General features: G+C 32.6%; 1 non-coding gene across 1 annotated transcript; it reads left to right on the forward strand.

Annotated features, from left to right (window-relative positions):
• The first annotated feature begins 1,633 nt into the window (after nucleotides 1-1,633).
• LOC124891409 lies at nucleotides 1,634-1,736 on the forward strand. Its single transcript, XR_007049683.1, has one exon. It is a non-coding gene; the product is annotated as a U6 spliceosomal RNA (small nuclear RNA).
• The last annotated feature ends 18,666 nt before the right edge of the window (nucleotides 1,737-20,402 follow it).

Here is a 20,402-nt window from a genome sequence, read left to right on the forward strand (position 1 = left end):
TCACGGCTCCATGTAAGTCAAATAATACTCCTATTTGAACTTCCATGCAAAATAATTATACAGGTCATCAACTAGCTAGTGTGTAAATTATTAAGTTCCAATTCTTATAGAAAAATTAGCATTTGGACGATGGATCTAGATATACTTTTTCCATGAACAAACAAAAATTTATATTGCTAGTCGAGAAAATATATATACTACATATAAAGTGTGTCATATTCTTAATAATATGAAGCCCCCTTCATAAAATAATTGTAACAACTTGATTTAAAATGAATAATAATATATCACGATGAATGGCGTAAACGTAAAGCCTGAATAACTGTCTTGCTCATTTACATATCGCTTTACTATCTTTATCTATAACTTCACGGCTTTTACGAGCCATAAATAACTTAACAATATAAATGACAATAATTTTCGTATAATTCATGAGGTAATTGTTATGTGAAATTTAATCTAATATAAATAGTATCATGCTATAAATAAGAATATGTTTTAACTATTTAAGACCAATCCAACAAAATTTGAAATGTCTGAGTCACATTTGGGGATTATATTATATTTCTACTAAGCATCATATAATAATAATTGAACTTTCACCACTAAAAGAAGTGGTGCAGTGGATGAGGTTGTTTCTTCCTTAATCAAAGGTCTTGGATTTGAGCTTTGGATATGGAAAAATTCTTAGTAGAGAGCGTTGCCCCTGAATAGGGTCCTACCTAATGTGAATTCAGATTAATTGAACTCCAATGCGGATATCGAAGAATGGATGAAAAAACAAAATAAAAAAATAAAATAAAAATTGAACTTTTATTTCGGTGTGAATAGAAGACCAACTGTACAAGAAAATATATTCTTTCAAAAGTCTAACATTGACGAAGAAAATAATTTAAGGCCTGTGTACTATTACTTCTTGTTTTTTTCGTGGTGTATCTTGTTATTTTACCACTATTTTTATTTTATTCTTACTTTGATTTTCATTTTTTTAAATTTTGACATTTTGTGTATTTTGTTATTTTGTTACAGCAATTTAATTTTATTTCATTCATATTTTAATTTTTAATTTTTATTTTTATTTTGGGTCGAGGGCATTTTATTAAAAACAGTCTCTATCCTATAAAGGTAAAGATAAATTTTACTAAATATATTATTATTAATTTATTATGTGTGAACACATTCATACAGCTAAGTTGTGAAGCCTCTTAACATTTCTAATGTATGACTTTCGTAATTTATTACGTATTTTCCAATAATTCCTCATCATCAGGGAAACTGCATCTTCTTCTCTTAACTGTCACCATTATTTATTCATTCATATACGTTAAAAAAATTTATAAATAATACACTTTGATTATTTTGGTTTTAGCTACTGTTTTCTCACAAACAACATATATTTTCCTAGCTGCAATGTACTTATCAGAATTTAATCATAATCCCCATTCATTTATTTAATTGAGAAAATGGGTTGACGAAAAAAAATTGTGTTTCTAATAACTTAATGAATTACAAAAAATGACAGCTAAAATTGCCTTTAATTTGTGAATCTTCTATGTATTTTGTTGATAAATGGAAATATTTATTGTTTTAAATCAATTTACAGATATAGTTAAATATACATTCAAATGAATTGGTCCCTTCGGAGACATCCGATAAAATTGAAACGATACAAAGAAGATTAGTATGGCCCCAGCATAAGGATGACACACACAAATCGAGAAAAAAAAATGAATTGGATTGATTATCTTTTGTGTAGGTGAAACATTATTATAATATGATTATTGTAAAAAAATATTGCTTATTCCTGAGATAGCCCATTTGCTGAGATTTCACTGCTCTGATTATATCTTTAACTTAGGCATGGGACGTTATAATCGAAAACAGATTCAGAATTTTCAGAATATGGGTACATTACGAAAGAAAATTACTAAAAGCAAAGAATTGATTCCTCTTATTTTATTTTTTTTCTTTTACAAATAATCTTCGATTATGTGCATCTTTTAACCTTATTAGAGTATAAACATTCACAGGTAGTGCTAGATTAATTTTTAAAAATTATATACATAAATTAATATCTAATTTTATTGAAAAATTATGAATTAACGTGGTCCATAAACTATAGAGTAAACTGACAAGGAGTGTCACAAAATGTCCCAAATTGGGATCTTTGAGAACCAAAAAAATGAATAAAAGAATAAAAACTACTTGGCTACTTGGTAAAGATCCTGTCAGTTATATATTTCTGTGATGATTGAGAGATAGAAAAGCACGAACAAATTGATATTCACAAATAGGCAATAGCTAGTATTCCTATATAATTGAAAAATAATAATTATAGTGGAATTTAAAATTCATCATGATATTGATAACATATTTTTTTGACCTGGAATGTATTGGAAACAACCTCTCTACTTCGTCTGATTATGGTATGGACTACATATCCTTTATCTTTCTTCAACTCCATTTTGTGGAAATACACTGAATATGCAGTTGTTATTACTGATAAGTTATTTGGTTTAAACATAGATAGTCTTTAAATTACGATTAGTATTTGAACATTTGATTAAACATTTTTGATTCAAATTTTGCAAAGTAAAAAATATAAAATTATCAGAAATTTAAGGTATTTTTTTTCGGAAAAATGTCTTAAAACTACAACTTTTCTTTCTATTATTACACAATATTCAAAATCCCAAATCTAATTACAAACATCTCATTTTTACAATTTCTCTCTCTATAATCATATACATAACTCTACCTTCCCATTTATATGCTTTTGCCTTAGAAAGTGCCTAAAACCAATGAAACTCATTTTTTCAAATTTTGAATTTATTGTTCTTCTTAAATGCCTATTTCTAATTCATAAAAACCCTAAAAAGAAAAAAAACCTTAAACCCCACCTCAAACTTTCCATCCCCCAACTCAATCTGCCACCATGACTGATTGGTACCATATTCTAAATTGGCCAAAGTCATCGATAGACACGTAAACTTGTTGCCAAAATTCACTTAGACACTTAAACTAAGGTCTGTTCTTATCAGACTCCTAAACCCTCCACATTTTATTCCAATTGGGCATTTTTGGCCTACGTGGCACTGCACGTGTTGTTTAGTCGCGGGTGGCGTGTGACTTGTGAAAAAGTTGTCTATGTGACAAAAGTTAACGTTATTTAATGTTACTTTTGCCATCCCCTTCAATTCCCCTCTATTTTAAACCTAATTTCATCTTCTTCTTTCTTTATTCTCTCCTTCATAGCTGATTTTCCTCTCAACTTCTCTCATCTTACTATCAAATTTATCTCATAATTTCTCTTAAATCAATTTTTTCTTTTATTTTCCATGAGAATTTCGGAAAATTCCGTTAACATTGAGGTTCCTGAGTTGTGTTATTATTTTGAATTTTGTCCATTAAGAACTTCAAGGACTCCATCAAATCCTGGTCGTAGATTTTTTGGATGTAAAGTTCCAAAGGTTTGTATCATTTTGACAAATTTTAATTTTATTTTTTTTGATGATTTTTTTATTATTCTTCGGTTTTTGCATTTTAGGAAAATGGTGGATGTGGGTACTTTAGATGGATTGATCCCAAACCTTCAATTTCTGTGCATCAATATCCTGAGGTAGAATCGAGCTTAATGATAAAGTGCAAAGGTGGTGAAAATTCGTGTGATCGATTGAAGCAAAAGCTCAAAGAAGTTGAACAAGAGAGGGACACTTTGTGTGAGAAATTGAAAGATAGTGAAGAGAAGTTGATTTCATTGAGGCAAAAACTCAAAAAAGTTAAACTTGAAAGGGAATGTGCTAAGCTCAAATTGAATAGACTTGTTCTACTTCTTCTCATTGTTCTTACAGTAAAGTGGTTCTTTAATATGGTGTAATGGTTAGTTTGTTGTAGTTGTTTGGTTAGTTTAGTTCGTAATGGATTTGTAATGGTTAGTTTGTAGTAGTAGTAGTTTGTTGTAATTGCTTGGTTAGTTTGTAGCAGTAGTAGTAGTAGTTTGTTGTAGTTGCTTGGTTAGTTTGTAGTAGTAGTAGTAGTAGTTTGTTGTAGTTGCTTGGTTAGTTTGTAGCAGTAGTAGTAGTTTGTTGTAGTTGTTTGGTTAGTTTGTAGTAGTAGTAGTTTCTAGTAGTTGTTTAAATGAATTCACATGTTTTGTATGACAATCTCATTGTCAATTGGCTACTTTGTACGTAGTTGTGCAGCTACTTAACCATAAAGCCTATTTGTAACTACTGAAGGTATTGATAAAAATGAACTATATTAGAAATAGCACATCCATCTTATTAAAATTGCTCAAGATTGAACTAAAAGTGCAAGTAACTGGATATCATATTAATACAGCTCAAAATTGAGCTAAAAACTGCATACAGTAAACAAGGTGTTCAAATAAAGCTCAACATTGAGCATAATACTGTTCAACTGCAGCATACACTAAAATCATTAACTGCTGCCTAAGAAAAAGTTGTTCAAAAACTAGTAACACAATTTTTTCAAAGTCATTAATCCTGATTACAGTACAAATCATTTCTAAATGAACTACTTCGTTGAAGATCCAACTGATGAAGAAGACTTGGCTGCATCCACTTTTTTTCTCTTATTTGCTTTCATTTGTTGCAATTGTGTGTTGGTGACTGCATCTTTTCCATTCCATTTTAGTCCACTAGGTTTAAAACCAATATCTATATTGGTTGGTGAAGCACTCTTTAAATTTATACCCCCATAAAGAACCCTCTCACTTGATGTATCGGCTGCAAAATTAGAAATATTGTAAGACAATGAAAATTGAAAACTTGAATGAAAACATTGTTATAGGTAAATAATGAGAAAGAGAGAAATACATTGTACACTTGGGTTCCAGTTATTGGATCAGAGTAAACACCAAAACCAGTTGCAGGCTTTTTGTATGCAGTAACAGCAACAATGAGGTAGCATTGTATAGCCTCTTGTTGGTTGGCAAAGGTGGTACTTGACTAGAAGAAGTATTTCTTCCACTTTCAAATACGGTCCCTCTTGCATTGGCTATTTTTCTTGCCAATCCTCTACCAATCCCTCCTTGACCTCTACCAGAACCACCTTCTCTCTCAACACCACACTGACCCCTACCAGAACCACCTCCCTTATCAGTACCATATTAACCCCAACCAGAACCACCTCTCCTATTAACACCACATTGTCCCTGACCAGAACCACCTCCCCTATCAGCACCACATTGACCCCTACCAGAACCACCTCCCTTGTCAATACCATATTGATCCCTACCAGAACCACATCCTCTATCAGCACCATATTGACCTCTACCAGAATGATATTTACCTCTACCAGCAGCACCTTGACCTCTACCAGCAGCACTTGATACCTTTCTTTGAGGTGGTCTTGGCACAGCAGCTGTGTCAGCACAAATAGATCTTGATTGACTGGATTGTGCAGTTACATATGTATGAAAGGTGGAGCTTGACTGTGAATAAATGCAACACAATATTTTCTATAATTTTTAATAATAATATTAAGCAGGAGAGGAATATTAAGGTAGCAGAACATATATAACTTTCTTTTGCTGTTTGACTTTGAGTGTAGGTATCTCTTGCCATTGCACTGGTGTCACCACAAATAAAACTTAATTGTGGTGGTGGTGGATTCCATGAAGCTGCAGGATGAGTGCTAGGTTGACTACTATTATTGCTTCCCATACCATTCTAACATATAAACATAAATATAAAAAGTTAAAAAATATGTTAACTTTACAAAGTATTATGAAAATTCATTTAAGGCTTACCATTTTGGCACACATAGTCTTGTTATGGCCAACTTGCTTGCACCTTGAACAGGTGATCTTGACACCTTTTTTTTGAGAGTTTTCCCCACTTTTTGTATCTCATCCTTGCTCTTTCTTCTGTTCTTGCCAGGTCTGCCTGGCATCTTTCTTGGTTTTAGAGGTTCAATTGATGGGTTTGGGTTTTCCGGTCACATTCTCATGTTGGTAATTGGTTGCATAATATGGCTATAAGACTTAAGAAAGGTTTCTTTACTATACCAGTGCTCTACATGCTTATCAGGATCTTCATTCAAGTAATAATAAGAACAAATGGCATGAGGACAAGAAATACCTCTTAACATCCATAACCTACAATCACAATACTTCTTGTCCAAGTGAACAACAAATGTGCAACCCCCATCCCCAATTTCAAAACCATTAACTCCATTCCATAATACTCTACACCTATTTGAATATTCCTTATTAGCTTCTAAAATAGTTCTTGCCATAGGTGCAATGTCTGAAATCCATGTTTCTACAAATTTGATCATATCTACATGTCTATTCAAATTTGATGTGCAAATTTAAAATATGCCTTACACCAAGAAGTAGGAGGATTAACTAACATTTCCTCAGTTATTTCTTTCTGAAGTAGATTTGACATTGCTTGCATCTCCTCTCTAAACTATACTTCAAAGCTTGCTTTTGCACATCTCTAAAACTGCTTTCTTCTCTCTTCTCCTCTCCAAGGAATATGCCAATTGCTCCAAATATGTCTAGCACACATTCTTCTCTCAGTATTTGGTAACAGATCCATCAAAATAGGAACAAGACCCTGTAATAAGTATTAAGTATTATTAAAATAGAAATATTATTGGAAATAAAGTCAAGTAATAAGAAAAATAATTAAATAATAGTACTTTTTGTTGGTCTGACATTACAGTCAACCCTTCACCAGTTCCCAGATTTAGATCAATAATCAGATACTTTATGAACTAATCCCAGCTATGTTTTGTTTCAGTATCCACAACTGCCCATGCAATAGGATACATTTGGTTGTTGCCATTTTTTCCCACAGCAACCAATAACTCACCCTTACAAGCTCCTTTTAGAAAGCATCCATTAAAACCAATAATTTTCCTAAACCCATGTAACCATCTTTGCTTGAAGGCATAAAAGCACACATAGAAATAAACAAAGAGGTTCTTCCCTGGTTTAGTTTCTTTATCAATTTTTATCCAACAAGAACTTCCAGGATTTGTTGTCTTGATCATATCTGCATAGTCATACAATCTGGCAAATTCCACCTTCCAATCTCTCATATTCTCCCTCATAACAATCTGTTTAGCCCTAAAATAAATAGTTTTACCTACATAAAGACCCAACACCTCTCTTACCAAATCCTGAATTTCCCAAATCCTAATGTATGGCTGAGAAATAATTCTCTCCTTGAACTTTCTAGCAACCAGCCTTGAATCACACATCTTGTTCTTGTTTAGAGGTATACACTTGTGATAGTGTTATAGTTCTTCACAATAAAATAACCTGAATCCTTATCAGTAGATGCAAACAGAAACCAGTGCAATTGGCTGCAATGCACTTCACCCTTATTCTATTTTTTTCATTAGGTTTTAACTTTAACTGCCTTCTATACTCTACAACATAATCTGCAACAGTTTTTCTAAACTGTTTTACACCCTACAAAATCATCCCAAGCTCAAACACAGAAAACTCACAATTTTCATCATACCTAGTTTTCTTACTTTTTTTTCTTCTAGGTAGATCTACTCCTCTAACAGCATCCACATCTATATCTTCACTATCTTCACTCCAACAATAAGAACTATCAAGAGATTCCTCATCTCCACCCAACTTTCTAGAATATTTGCTAGCCTTATTTTTACCAATATCACCAAAGCCTCTATCTACACAACCAGCAACTCCCACAGGTACTTGTTCAGTTTCAATAACCTTTTTTCTTGCTTTTTGATTTTTTTCTTTCTTGTTGGCTTTGTTTTTCCTTCTTTCTTATCTAAATTCCCTCAAATCCTCATCAATATCTGAGCCATCTTCTGAAGGAATATCTTTAAGACCTGAATCACTACTTAAGTAATCTGACAACTCATTTACTAGCCTATTAATATCTTCAGTATGAATATCTTGTACATCAGCCTCATCACCTCTTTTTACACCAAAATCTTCTAGGTTAACATCTTCTACATAGATATCTTCTATATTAGCCTCATCACCTTCTTATACACCAACATCTTCTACATGAGTCTCCCTCTCTTTACCTAAGTTAATATTCTCTATCTCAATATCTTCCAGGTTAAAATCTTCTATATCAGCCTCTCAATCTTCCTCTATTCCAACAGATCCTCTCTCTATGTTAGCACTATCATCAATACCAACACTTTCTCTTTTTAAGTCTGCACACTCAATAATATCAAGTGCAGGTAAAAAATCAGTGGGACCATCAGGGTCAAGAATTGGTTCATCTAAAACATGATAGGCATAAAAATCAATAGAGTCTTAATGTTTTAAGTCTTTAACTAGTTCAACGAGATGTCTGTCACTCTTCACCAAGTTGAACTGCTTAGTTACTGCATCTTGATAATAAAACCCCCTAACAGTGTCATACCCTAATTCTTTAGTATAAAATAACAATTCCAGCATGGAAAAGTGGTCCTTGTCAATATACCTTAGCTCTGGCACACAACTTGCAACATATGTAGGGACACCTTTGTTGAAAAAAGATCCCCCATGGTGAAATTTTGTGAATATTATCTCTATTTGTTACGTCACCTACAACAAAAAGATAAGAATTCAAAGTTAGTTAACGGAATATACTCAAAGTACACACCAATAAGCTAAAAGCTATAGCCTTTAATGCATGTTAAGAAAGAGATGAAATATTCCCAAAATCATAGCCCTACCAGTGAAATTTCAAAACCCTAAAAACTGAAATATACTAAAATTCAACAAAATTTAACAAATATAAATCATAATAACACTTACACGAGGAAGATCTGTGGAAAACCCCCAAATTTCTCCCTCGATTTGAGTGGAATTTTCTTTAAATTAGGGTTAATTTTAGGGTAATCTGAGAGAGAGTTAACGGGGAGAGAGAAACAAACGGCCAAAATGATTTTTTTTTCATTTAAAATATAATAAGTATATATGGATTTAGTTTATCCACATAGAGAGTTTTATGTGGACAACTTTCCACATCAGCTGTGTTTGGAGACACACACGAACAAACTGATGAGAACAGCGAAAAAAATGCCCAATTGAAACAAAATGTGGGGGGTTTAGGGGTCTGATAGGAACATGCCTTAGTTTAGGTGTCTAAGTGAATTTTGGCAACAAGTTTGAGTGCCTATCGATGACTTTAACCTTCTAGATTATATACTTTTTTGGACAAACTATATACAAATTAATTCCAACTAGATAGTAGTCTTTCTACTACATGTTAAAACCATGAATCAGCCATGAAAATGGACAAAGAGCTCAGCAAAGATAAAGTTTCTCGAACATCTTTGGATAAAAAATTCTATTCAGTCTCAAAAGATGAAAATAAAAGTGAGTTCAACTGTTTATTTAGTATGGGCCCAATTCTATACATACAAGATCCAAAAAATAGAAAGAATTAAATATAATGTGGGCCAAAATATAATTGGGCCGCTGTAAAACTGCTTAACCCACTCCACTATTGATTATACTTGGTCCAACTCTTTGTATATATCTATGTACAGTAGTCTTAACACCCCCTTCAAGTTGGAGGGTGACAAAACACCCAACTTGCTATGATGAGAGTAGTGAGTAGCACCAAGCAAAATTTTAGTGAAGATATCAACTAGCTGAGAGGAACTGGGAGTCTGATGCAGGTTGATCAACCCATCTCCTAACTTGGTGCGAACAAAATGGCAATCCAACTCCATGTGTTTTGTTCGTTCATGAAATACAGATTCTTGGCAATATGAATGGCTGACTGATTATCATAGAAAACAGGAATGGGCAGAGAAAAGGACAGCTCTAAATCAAAAAGTAAATGAGAAGCCAAGTAATTTTGCCCACAGCCTTACTCAAAGACCAATATTCAGACTCATCTTAAGAAAGAGAAACCACAAGTTGCCTTTTAGCTTTCCATCTAATCAAATTACCACCAAGAAATACACAAAAACCAATGATAGATTACCTATTATTAGGGCCAGAGGCCCAGTCACTATCACAATAAAACTGTAGAGACAAATCAGGGAAATCATTAAAAAATAAACCAAGAGCAGGAGTGCCCTTTAGATATCGCAAAAGGTGCATGGTAGCCTTCATATGTGGAACACAAGGATGTTGCAAGAACTGGATAAGGTGTTGAACCACAAATGACAAATCAGGTCTGGTGTGAGTTAGAAAATTCAATTTACCCACCAAACTCCTATACACATCAAGCTGAGATAGTGTTTCCCCTATATCAGAAAATAATTTTTCATGCATCTCAAGAGGGCAAACCACTAGAGAAAATGTGTCACAATGATACTCTTTAAGAAAATCATGTATAAATTTGCTTTGATGTAAAAAAATACCAGAATCGAAATATAAAACTTCAATAGCAAGGAAATAATGCAACAAACCCATATATTTAATCTTAAATTAGTCGTGCAAAAATAACTTGAGAGCAGTAATCTCCTCTAGATTAGTACCGGTCAAGAAAATATCATTTATATAAATAGTCAAGATCACAAGAGAAAACCCAGAACCTCTTGTGAAAAGAGAATAGTCATTAAGAGAGTGATGGTAACCCATAGAATGAAGGGCATGAGACATCTTTGCATACCACTATCGAGATGCCTACCTAATTTCATATAAAGACTTGGTGAGTTTACAAACCAAAGGGTAAGAGGGAGTAGAGAAAACAGTAAAACCAGGGGGCAATTTCATATACACTTCCTCATCCAAATCACCATGAAGAAGCACATTATTCACATCAAGTTGAAAAAGAAACCAATAAAGTTTGATAGCCATAGCCAAAAGAGATTTGATAGTAGACATTTTGACTATGAGAGAGAATGTTTCATGGAAATCAACACCCTCAACTTAAGTATCTCCTCTAACAACTAGTCTAGCTTTATATCTTTCCAAAGAACAGTCAGCCATATACTTCACTTTATAAACCCATTTGAAATCAATAGATTTCTTACCATGATAAAGTGGGATAATAGACCAAGTGTGATTAGCATCTAGAGCAGCAAATTTATATTTCATGGCATCTTGCCATTCAGGAAAACCAGTTGCTTGAGAATAAAGGTGGGGCTCAAACACCTATTGTTGACTAAGTACAGAAGAAAAATAAGAATAAGAATTGGAGCTAGGTAGAAGAAAGGAGTGATAAACATAATCTTTGAGGTAACTAGGGGGATTGGTGTTCCTGAAAGACCTTCTGGAGGAGGAGGCTGAACAAAAGGGACAACAGGAGCAGGGGAGGAATCAGTATGAAGAGGGACAAAAATAAAAGGAGAAGTAAAATTTGAAGGAACATGATCATCAAAAAATTAAAATGGAAAAGGTCACATGACAGAAGAGAGAGATTGGGAAAGAAAAGGGAAGACAGTTTCATGGAAAACTACATCCCTAGAGATAAAATAGGATTTGGAGACAAGGTTATAAAGTCTGTAACCTTTATTAGCAAAAGGATAACCAATGAAAACACAAGGGACAACTCTAGGATGAAACTTGTCCCTATAAGAAATAGGAACAGTGGAATAGCACAAACACCCAAAAGTCTTAAGATGAGAATAGGAGGAAACTTTGTTACAAAGTACTTCAAAAGGGCTCTTGTGATGTAATAAAGGGGAAAAAAATTTATTTATAAGATATATAGCAGTCAAAATGTAATTCCACCAAAATTTAATAGGAAGGTGAGACTGGAAAAATAAAGCCTAGCAGTTTCTAAAAGATGTTTGTGTTTTCTTTCAACTACTCTATTTTGTTGAGGAGTGTAAGGACATGAAGTTTGATGAATTATTTATTTAGAAGAATAAAATTATGAACCAACTAAGGAGGATCCAAGCTCTAGATCATTATTACTTCGAACAGTCTTTACTTTAGCATGAAACTAAGTCTCAACTAAACCAATGAAAGACTTGAGAAGTTCAAAAGCATTGCTCTAGGCACCCATTAAATGAGTCCAAGTGGCCCTAAAGTAATCATCAACTATGATGAGGAAATATCAAAAACCATCATAGGTAGAATTATGGTAAGGTCCTTAAGTGTCTATATGAATAAGATCAGATGGAGAAGAATATTGAGAGGTACTATCACCAAAAGACAATCTAGATTGTCTTGCAAAAGGACATATTGGACAAGTAAAAGATTGTTTGTTAGATAAGGAATCACCAATATCAGCTATACATTTCATTTTAGAAAAAGGTGCATATCCAAGTCTATACTGCCATAAAATATCTTTCTTATTAAATACAAAGCCAGCATAAATAGTATTAGAAATGATAGAAGAATTGTGAGGAGCAACATAATATGAAGAAGAGAAAGTAAAGGGGACAACAGAAGAATTGAGAGCAGTAATAAAATTTGGACAGTTGAACAACTTGTACAATCCACCATCAGGTCTACCAAGCACCACTGGCTTCCTCAGAGAAGAGGCCTGTAATGTGCAACTAGATTTGGTAAATTGTAACATGATATCTGATTGTTCAACCAACTTAGATACAGAAGTGAGGTTATATTAAAAACAAGGGACATAGAGAATATTTTTGAGTACAAGACCAGGAATTAAGGTGTAGGATCCAATACTAATGAATTTAACCTTATAACCATTTGGTAGTAAACCAAATATAGAATTGGAAGGGTTTGAATATTACAAAAAGGGGGTAGGTTAGAGGTCATATGATTAGAGGCTCCTAAATCTATAATCCGAATTATTTTATCTATCATAGTATACAAATAAGTGTTAAGTATGAAATCATGGAGTAGCTTACCAGCAAAATTTGCTGACTCCATATGTGGAAAAGAGGATGAAGAAGATGTCTCAGGTAGATTAGACTTTTATAGTAACATAATCAGCTTATGATATTCAACCTTAGATAAACTAGGAACATCAGATGGCTGGGAGTAAGTAGGGTCAGGTAAAGCATCATCATCCCTAGTATAAGGGCCTTTTTATCCAGAAGAAGCCAACTCAACATGAATAATAGTTCTTTTAGGAATATGTGGAGGTTTGTTGAACTTAAAGTATGCAGGAAACCCATAAAATTTGTAACACTTATACATAGTATGACCCGACTTCTTGTAATACTTGCATATAGTAGAAGGAGCTTTTTGCTAGTCAAAATGCTCTTTTGTAGGAAAATTATGATTGGACTTTCCAATACTAGAAGAAGAATTGGGAGATACAAGTGAAGAAACCCCAGCTTGAAAAGAGGTAGACTGATGAGAAAATTTGGATGTTGAAGAAAAATTTCTTTGTTTTTCATCTGCGAAAAGAATATAATATATAGTACTAACAGAGGGCAGGGGTTTCATCATAAGATTATTACTGCGCACTTGTATATAGGTGTCATTGAAACCCATAAAAAATTGGTACACCTTTTGTTCATCATCAGATTTCTTAAACCCACCACAAGTGCAAACAACAGTAGTTGTTGCAGACAGGGATGTAAGTTCATCCCAAAGCTGTTTTATGTTGTTGAAATAGAAAGCCACATCTAAAGGCAATTGCAAAATATGGGCTAATTGTTTCTTCAGTTTAAATATTCTATCCCCATCAGCCTTTCCTTAACATTCCTCTAATTCCACCCAAATATATCTAGCATAGGCAGAATATTCTACACTACGAGCAATCTCTTTAGAAAGAGAATTAGTAAGCCAAGGCACCATAAGGTCATTAAAACGTTGCCATTGTCTGGCTAAGGGTGAGGTGTTAGGAGGCTTAGACGATGTCCCATTTATGAAATCTAGCTTGCACTAACAAGGCAATGAAAATTGTTCTACACCAAATACCAAAACCAGATCCATCAAAGGGAGTAGAGACTAAAGATGCTCCCAACACATCGGAAGGGTGGACATAAATAGGATGACACAGATGTGTATAATCCTTAGCATGATAAGCAGTCTGATTCCTGGTCGAAGAAGAGGAAGTATACTCTAGAATCAACATATGCACAAAACTACAACAAATAAGTCGAACAAAAACCACAATAAATAAGTCGAACAATAATGATCAGAGAATGAGAAAAAAATTGCCAACACCTTCACAATTGGAAGAAGAGGACCTTCGTCAACGAAAAATACCAAACAATCATAAGGAATAGCCGAAAAAGGATAAAATTTCACCGAAATAACACTACAAAATTTCACTAAAACAGCGCCGAAGAAACAACACAACAAGGCTTAATCACCGAAATAACGCCGAAGAAAAACCACAACAAGGATTAATCTCACCGATTGCCGACCAGTTTCACTAATACAAACTTCACAACATGAAAAAATTTCAACAAAAAACAATGAGGGTAACATCGAAAGCTATCTAGAGAGCAGATCTACAAGGATCTCGTCTTTGATACCATGTTAAAATCATGAATCAGCTATGAAATAAGGAAAGAGCTCAGTAAAGATGAAGTTTCTAGAACATCTTTGGAGAAAAAAATCCTATTCAGTCTTAGGAGATGAAAATAAAAGTGAGCTCAATTGTCTATTCTGTATGGCCCCAGTTCTTTATATACAAGATCCAAAAAATAGAAAGAATTAAATATAACGTGGGCCAAAATATAATTGGGCCACTGTAAAACTACTTAACGCACTCCACTATTGATTACACTTGGTCCAGTTCTTTGTATAATCACCATTGAAGAGTTCACTTGCGGAGTACAACATTAATCATTGCTTATCTTTTTCATCTGTTGCTTTTATTCACATTGCAACTTCTATAGGCTATGTTCTTGGATTTCACTTCTAATTCAATATCTGGGATGACTTTGTGGCTAATCAACTCGTCCACTTTCTTACCATCTTCAGGATAGATTACTTGTGTTTCACTGGAACTTAATATATATAATTGAGAAAATCTTGAGAAAAAAGAATTGCATCTTTGTATTAAAACTCTGTATTCATCGACTTAAAATATTGGTCCGTCTCTCGTGGATTACCAAACGGACTTATTATGTAAAAAGGGTCTAGAATCACCCCAAAAATCAAGATTACCTCGAGCATCCATGTGACAATGTCTTTGAAACTCTTCAAAGCTCACCAACAATGACTTATTGTTGTCCAAGTGGCTAAGTAACTCTTCGGAAAAGGACTCGTCACAAGGAATAGCTAATGGACTAGAGTTAGTAAAACCATACTTTTCCTCGGCTTGTGACAACAATTTGTTGAACATAAGGCTGTCAAATGGGCCAGTTTGACTCGGGTCGGCCAGGCCCAACCCGACCCACAAGGAGGCCTGGCCCGGTCATCCTCCAGGCTGTAAGGTTGTCGGTCCTAGGCTGGGCCATTTTATTTTGGTCCCGGTTAACCCGGCCCAGACCCAAACCGGTCATGGCCTGCCGGTTAACCGGCCCGGCTCATTTTTTTTTAAATCTAGAAAAAGCAAAAATTGGGCAAACTAGCCATTGGGACCAATGACTATATAGCCGTTTGGAGCCTCAAACGGCTAGTAGGCCCAATTTTGTTTTAAAAAATATTTTTTTGATTTAAATTTTTTTAAAAAATCCAAATAAATTCATCTAAATACCCTACACCTTCAAATCATTTTCCACACAATTTTCATTCTCTCTCAAATATTCTATATATCTCCTAAAGTGCTCAATTTTATATTTTCATTTTGTGATTACAAAGTATGAGTGAAAGTTTCTAAAGTCACAACTTTCGGATACTTCTAAAATTTGGTATTGTCTTTCCATCTCTTACTTTTAATTTTTAATTAGTGAATTAATTGTTGAATATTTAATTTTATTATTTTTGTGTATTTTGAATTTTTTTGTTTGATTTATATTATGGATAAATTAAGAAACCTCGGTAAAAGTGTCAAAAATTTTCTTTCAGAATTGGTAATGGTAGTAATAAGCGAATTATTGGCAGTAAAGGTAGTTCAAGTAGTAGATATACTCGTGTGCCTCAGGTACCGCTTAGTCAACCTTTCAAGGCAGAAGTAGATGTAGGTGCTCACAATATGGATTATGCAGAAGTTCAGAAAAATTATGGTATAGAAGAAGAAAATAAAGTAGATGCGGTTAATTTAGATGAAGATGATGAAGATATTGGTGAGACACCCGCAGTAGAAAATGCTAATGTTAGATCTTAATCGGTTAATCGCACTCCCCGTCCTCCCCATGACCCAAGAGCTCGTAGATCAATTAGTATTGCAAGGAAATTTTTTACACGTATAGAAGGAGAAACTAAGGTACAATGTAATATTTGTCAACAAATATATGAGCATAAAAGAGGAGACAATCAAGGGGGTACGGGTACGTTAATGAGACATATAAGAGATAATTACCAAAGAGAGTTATTTATTGCACAAGGTGGTGAGGCTGTTGGTGGGACAACACAAACTAAAAAGGACCCAACAACCGGTCAGGTAATTAAGACTTATAAAAAATTGAGGGACCGGGAAGAACTAGCAAAAATAGTAGTTGTGGGTTGTTTGCCTTTTAGTTTTCCTTCTTCGGATGCTTTTAGTCATTGTATTAAAGCAATTTATAGTCCTATGTTTAATGGTATTCCTAGAAGTGCTTGTCGGACTGATATTTTTAGACTTCATTCACAATATGTTTATTATTTATCTACATTGTTAAAAAATATTCAATGTAGAATAATGACTCTTGATCTTGGTAGTGCTGTTAATAGAAATGATTATTTAACAATTACTTGCCACTGGATAGATAATAATTTTGTTATGCAAAAATGTATTCTAGTTTTTTTGTATAACGAAGATCATAGACATACTGGAGAATTTATTGTTGATTCGATTAGTAAAGTTACAGAATTTTATGGTATTGAAAGAAAAATTATATATATATTTCTTTTGATAATGTTTCTAACAACAACACTACTATTGAAAAGTTAAAAGCTAGTCTCTCTCCGTCGTTACCTGAAATATTTCATGTTAGGTGTGCTTGTCATATATATAATTTAATTGAAAGAGATGGTTTTGATTTTTTTGAGTTTTATATTAAAAAATCCAGCTTGTTGTTGGCTTTATTCAAGGAAATAATAATAATAATAATAATAATAATAATAATAATAATAATAATAATAATAATAATAAAAAGAACTAGAGAATTTAAAGTTAAATGTGAACAAAATGGACTTACGCCAATATTTATGCCTGAAGAACGTGACACTCGCAGTAGAAAATGCTAATGTTAGATCTAAATCGGTTAATCGCCCTTTTCGTCCTCCCTGTGCCCCAAGAGCTCGTAGACCAACTAGTATTGCAAGGAAATTTTTTACACGTATAGAAGGAGAAACTAAGGTGTAATGCAATATTTGTTAACAAGTATATGAGCATAAAAGAGGAGGCAATCAAGAGAGTACGGTTACGTTAATGAGACATATAAGATATAATCACCAAAGAGAGTTATTAATGGCACAACGTGGTGAGGCTGTTGGTGGGCCAACACAAACTAGAAAGGACCCAATAACCGGTCAGTTAATTAAGACTTATAATAAATTAAGGGATCGGCAAGAAATAGCAAAAAGGATAGTTGTGGGTTGTTTGTTTTTTAGTTTTCCTTCTTCGGATGTTTTTATTCATTATATTCAAGAAATTTATAATCCTATGTTTAATGATATTCCTAGAAGTACTTGTCGGACCAATATTTTTAGACTTCATTCACAATATGTTTATTAGTTATCTACATTGTTAAAAAATATTCAATGTAGAATGACTCTAACTTATGATCTTGGTCATGCTATTAATAGAAATGATTATTTAACAATTACTTCTCACTGGATAGATAATAATTTTGTTATGCAAAAACATATTCTAGTTTTTTTGTATGATGAAGATCGTAGACATACTAGAGAATTTAATGTTGATTCGATTAGTAAAGTTGCAGAATTTTATGGTATTGAAAGAAAAGTTATATATATATATATATATATATATATTATTTTTTATACTGTTTCTAACAACAACACTATTGTTGAAAAGTTAAAAGCTAGTCTCTCTCCGCCGTTACATGAAATATTTCATGTTAGGTGTGCTTGTCATATATATAATTTAATTGTAAGAGATGGTCTTGAATTTTTTGAGTTTTATATTGAAAAAATTCGGCTTACTGTTGGCTTTATTCAAGGAAATAATAATAAAAAAAAGAACTAGAGAATTTAAAGTTAAATGTGAACAAAATGGACTTACGCAGATATTTATGCCTGAAGAACGTGATACTATACGGAATGCTACGTATGATTATTTAAAAACTTGTCTTGCTTATAAAGTTCCTATTACATTGACTTTTAACCAATTTTGAGGTTTATTTGCTAATTCGGTCGAATGTGTGCTAAATGATTCTGATTGGGCTGCAATAGATGATCTTGTTAAGTTTTTGAAAAAAAAAATTATATAGCTACGGTTGAATTTTTTGGTGCTTATTATCGTACTGATTGTAATATTTTAGTATATTTAGCCGATATTTCTGATTTACTCAAAAAATTTAAGAATAAAGAAGGTTATGAAGAAGCTGTTAGTGCTATGTTTGTTAAATTTAAAAAATAATTTTTTCCGATTCCCCCTATTTACTTGGTTGGTGCTACTAAATCCATGTATGAAATTTACTACTATGTGCCACTTTAGTACTCTTATTTATTCTAACTTTGAGATAAATGTTAACAATAATTCTGAAGATGAAGAACAAGAAAAATCATATTTGTTTGCGGCTATGAGTGATGCGAACATTTGCTTAAAAAAATTATATAACTATTATGCCGATTTACTTGATGTAGCTGTACCGACAAATATCACTCCAATTGTCGTTCCTCATGCTCTCGAGGAGCCATCATCTTCTAAAAAAGCAGCACATAGTGATTTTCCTGATTACTTTTATGATTAAATGTTTGGAACAAAGTTGAGGTGGAACCTTACACAGCAACTTCTCGGGAGGAGTTTAAGTATTATCTTCGAATGTCGGTAGGGGATCGTAGACGACGGATCAACACGTTGAATTGGTAAAAGAATAATGAAAGGCAATATCCTGTGCTTTCAAGATTAGCTAGAGATATATTGAATCTTCCAATGTCAACCGTTGCATTGGGGAGAGCTTTTATTCAGGGACGACAACAGCTTGGGGACAACCGACACTCATTGGGGAGCAATGCTATGAATGTTCTAGTTTGCCTCAGAGATTGGATTAGAGCGGAACAAAAAAATTAAGGAATAGTGGTGGAGTCGAAAGACGAACTGAATCTTAAAGAAATTATGACTTCAAGGGAGAACTCAGCACAATCAAGTCCAATGCATGGTTTTGCGCCCATTGATTTTGACTATCCTATGCCAGTTTCCGTTAATATTAACATGAATGAGTTGAAAAAAATAATGTAAAATTTGTAGATTTTTCATTCATGTAAATTATAAATTTTGGATCATTTTGCAATCAACAAAATACAACATTCGTTCACTTCTTACCTTATAATTTTTTCCATTTAATTTGAATTTCTAGTTTGAATTAAATACTTAGTTTTAATATATTACTAATTTATTATCAAATTTTACACTAAGTAATAGACAATTAAACATAACAAACATATATACACATAATGAAAAAATAAATTTCTTTTAAGTTTAAAACCTAAGTATTATTATATTAAGTAGCATATTTTCTATAGTCTCCAAATTATATATATTTAATACTTTAACGTGTACGTATAGTGTATATAGTTTGTATGTATATCATTTCAACTTTCAAGTGATATTTTAAGTAGTATATATTCTACATATATGTGTACATATTTTTTATTTATTAAAATAGTATATATTTAATGTGTATATATTTTTTATATATTAAAATAGTATGTATTTAATGTGTATATATTTTTAAAGTAGTATAATATGTAGTGTACATATGACTATATGTTATATGTGTATATATTTTCTAAAGTAGTTTGTATATACTATATAGTGTATATATGTTGTATGTATATATTTAAAGTAGTACATATTTTGTATGGTACGTATATATGTGTATATATTTTCAATAGACTCTAAAGTAGTATATATTTAACGTATACATGTGTATATGTTTCTAAAGTAGTATGTATATAGTGTATATACGTTGTATGTATATTATTTAAAGTAGTACATATATTGAATGGTACGTATATATGTGTATATATTTTCAATAGACTCTAAAGTAGTATATATATATTGTATGCATGTTGTATGTATATTATTTAAAGTAGTACATATATTATACCGTGCGTATATATGTGTACATATTTTGTATAAACTCTAAAGTAGTATATATATTGAACGTATAGTCGTATACATGTGTATATGTTTACTAATGTAGTATATATATAGTGTATATATGTTGTGTGTATATTGTTTAACGTATTTAAAATGTATATAGGAGGGTATATATAGTGTATATTGAAAAAAAAAATTTTAATTTCATTTTTTTTAATTTTTGACCGGGTTTGA

This window comes from Capsicum annuum, unplaced genomic scaffold (genome assembly GCF_002878395.1).
Source record: "Capsicum annuum cultivar UCD-10X-F1 unplaced genomic scaffold, UCD10Xv1.1 ctg3496, whole genome shotgun sequence".
Taxonomy (NCBI): Eukaryota; Viridiplantae; Streptophyta; class Magnoliopsida; order Solanales; family Solanaceae; genus Capsicum; species Capsicum annuum.